We start from the raw sequence: 3,622 nt of genomic DNA, 5'->3' as shown, positions 1-3,622 counted from the left end.
CAAATATCTATCTATCTATCTATCTATCTATCTATCTGTCTATCTATCTATCTGTTTTTATTTATCTACTATATCTATCACTATAGTAATTATGCTCACCAAGGCTGCATTTATTTGATTAAAAACACAGTAAAAAGAGTAATATTATGAAATATTATTACAATTTAAAATAACTGTTTCTTATGTGAATATATGTTAAAATGTAATTTATTCCAGTGATGCAAAGCTGAATTTTCAGCTTCATTAATCCTGTGTGGGCGGAGCCTGACCATAAACTAAACTGAGTGTGATAAGAATCCAGCCACTGTTGCTTGTAAAGTGATGAAAGTGGACTTTGTCTTGGCTTGTAGTGGCTTTCCTCAGAAGGTAATCCCACCTGGGTCTGTTTTAATGGCCCTTTGAGCAATGTTTGATTTCAAAGCCTGGAGATGTGATAAGAATCCAGCCACTGTTGCTTGTAAAGTGATGAAAGTGGACTTTGTCTTGGCTTGTAGTGGCTTTCCTCAGAAGGTAATCCCACCTGGGTCTGTTTTAATGGCCCTTTGAGCAATGTTTGATTTAAGCCGGAAAAAAAAAAAAAAAAAAAAAACATTTTTCTTCATATACATTTTTGAATGTTTGAGCATAAAAAATGGCAGGAAAAGAAAGATGAAAACTTGCGAAGGTGTGTATAGCAATGGGAGGTTATTCTCTCCATTCCATGAATATGATAATCAAGGACCAAATCCTATGTTTATGTATGAGAACTGTTAGATATACTGGATAAACTTAAACACATTACATTTCTGTGTGTATTGTAGTATTTAACTTTTATATTTCTCTGTGTCCCATGTTATAGATGTACACAACCTTGTTATCATGATTCCACCATTTGATCTTCTGATAGCTCTTATCATCATTGGGCTCTTTTTACAGCATAGTGAGAAGAAAGTATATAATTTCATTCCATTTTCTGCATTTTTTATGCAAATTGTAGCATTGACTGCTTTTATCAAGATGAACCTTTCAACCCTATTACCCTGTCCAACCTTCAGCTTCTCCAGTTATCCATGCATTGTTTTTTTGTTTTTTTAAATGCCAGATGACTTTTAAAAAAATCTTTAATTTAGGGTAAGTGTAAGGTAAGTGTATATATATATATATATATATGTGTGTGTGTGTGTATAGGCAGAACTGGGTAGTGCCTGATTACATGTAATCTGGATTACGTAATCAGATTCCAAAATGTAAGTACTTGTAATTAGATTAAATTACATTTAAATACTTGGTAATCAGACTACAGTTACTTTTTTATTGATTACATGATTACAAATTGGCAAAAAAAATGCAAATTTGTTGTAGTATAGAACTATTTAACTATGATATTTATTTGTATCTCACATTATGTACGCAACCCTGTTACTGTATGCTTTCAATGATCTAATTCTTCTTAAAAATGTGATACGTAGGAAGTGACATCATTGAACCCTTTCTACAACATGACAGGAAGAAACGAAAACATTTCATTCCATTTTCTTTCTTTTTTTTTCTTGTGCAAATTGTAGCTTTCACTGCCTTTGTCTGCTTTCAACCCTGTTACTAAAGTATATATATATATATATATATATATATATATGTATATATTTAATTTGGGTAAATATTAGCTCATCAATATCTACAAACTAGTATTTGATCGCAAACTAGCTAACTTTTGCTGAGTGAGAACTTACTTTAGGCTAAATTTGCAATCCTGTTACTAGCAACCCTGTTGCCAGTGCTGTTGTCTTTAAAAAAAAAAATGTTTTTCATGTTATACATGTGGTCTGTTTAATTTGGATGTTTATTTAATGTTTACTACTAGTCACACAAATCAGGATTTGAAACTTTATTCAGATGTGTCCCAAATTTTAGTAACAGGGTTGAAAATTCTAGAAAATTAACAACAACAACAACAAAAAAGAATAAAATTGTTTTCTAAAGGCACCTCTGTTAAAATAAGTAAATAAATAATATAAAATTAATATGACTCAATTATAATCTTAACTAGATTAAGTTTCACAACTTTCACTTTGGCATTTATCAGTGATTTTTTTTTTGTTTAGTATTTGAACTCAATTATAATCTTAACTAGATTAAGTTTCACAACTTTCACTTTGGCATTTATCAGTGATTTTTTTTGTTTGTTTAGTATTTGTTACAATAGCTCCACAAATAGCACATTTTTCTGTCAGAAGCTTTTGTTTTCTTCTCTTTTCTAGCATGTTAACGTCAGGGGCTCACAGCAGCGTCTCGCCATTCCATCCACAGATAAAACTCCTCTGCTTTCTGCAAAAGCCTCAGGATGCCTATAAATCCCAACAAAAACTCACAAGACTTCTGTCTTTAAGCAAGAGGGAGATAAAACTTGCTTTTCACTCAGAAAAAAGGTTTGAAAACGCCAAGCCTAACACTTTGACAGCGCTAAGCCGTCCAAACTTCAGACGACCTAACCGTGTCTCACAGAGCTGTGGACAGGGGGTTTGCTGTCATTTGCATGGACCATTGTACCACGCAAGTTTGGTTTCTCTCTTTTTTTTCTGATGTGAGTCTTTTGGCCATTTACTTCCACCCTGGCTGGCTGTTTGGAGCAGTGAATGGCCTTCACTCCAGGCCCACACAAAGAAGCCTTTGTGCCACAGCCGCACCATATTCATCATGTAATGCCTGTTAGACAAATCTGATTGGACGCTCCTGTCACTTTGATGTGTGTCCAGCGGTTTGGTAGTGGCGAATCTCACTCTCTCACCCGCTCTCTCTCAACCTTTCAGGCTAATATAGATGGGAGGTTCGGGTAGGGGAGCCCCTCATTATGTGCCAGAGCAATTTCATAACAATTTCTTAAGTCGCACCAAAAAAAAAAAACAGTTGAGATGATTGACGTTACTTTACTCCGGCTCGAACAAAACCCAGATTTGAGCCGAATAACGGATGAATGTGCCGAGCGTGGACTCAATTCAAACTATTTTAATCCCCCCCACACTTTATTCACCCCTTTTCCCCCTCTTTGTGGCTCTCTCGCTCCTTTCAGCTTTCTATCCAGTTTTTTTCTGCCCAGCATTCTGGATTTTCAGGGTAATTCCACACAGACGGAGCTGCTAATTAAGGTTTATTAAAGCAGTGGGCTGCTAGACTTCTGATAGTGAGCTTATATCTGTCTAATGACTGCTGGAACTGGACCCTCATTGGGTTTGTTGTTCGCTGGACAAAGGACGAATCAGGGGGTCTGGTTGTCAGTTTTTGCACTGTGTGTTGCTTTCAAGTGGAATTTTTATGCTACAGATTCCAAACTGAGTTTTCAGATGGCCTTCACACAAAAAGTATAATTGCTGTACACTAATCTAGTGGCAACACTATAGTAATACTACTAGTTTTCTGGAAATGATACCATGGTTGCCCAAGTCAAAAGAAAGTGTACAGATCTATTAATTCATTCAAAAGTACATTTAAAATGCACATTATGCATACAGTGAATTAAGTTCTGAATTAAAAACATAGTCAAAATGTCAGGGTGGTACAACTATCTGGATACCATAATTAAAAAAAAAAAGCCTTATTAAAAGAATTAAATTCTTGAAAACTCATTTGGCATGATGTTTTATTGACT

This window comes from Sinocyclocheilus anshuiensis, unplaced genomic scaffold (assembly GCF_001515605.1).
Source record: "Sinocyclocheilus anshuiensis isolate Anshui unplaced genomic scaffold, SAMN03320099.WGS_v1.1 scaffold532, whole genome shotgun sequence".
Taxonomy (NCBI): domain Eukaryota; kingdom Metazoa; phylum Chordata; class Actinopteri; order Cypriniformes; family Cyprinidae; genus Sinocyclocheilus; species Sinocyclocheilus anshuiensis.
This window is presented reverse-complemented; position numbering follows the sequence as displayed.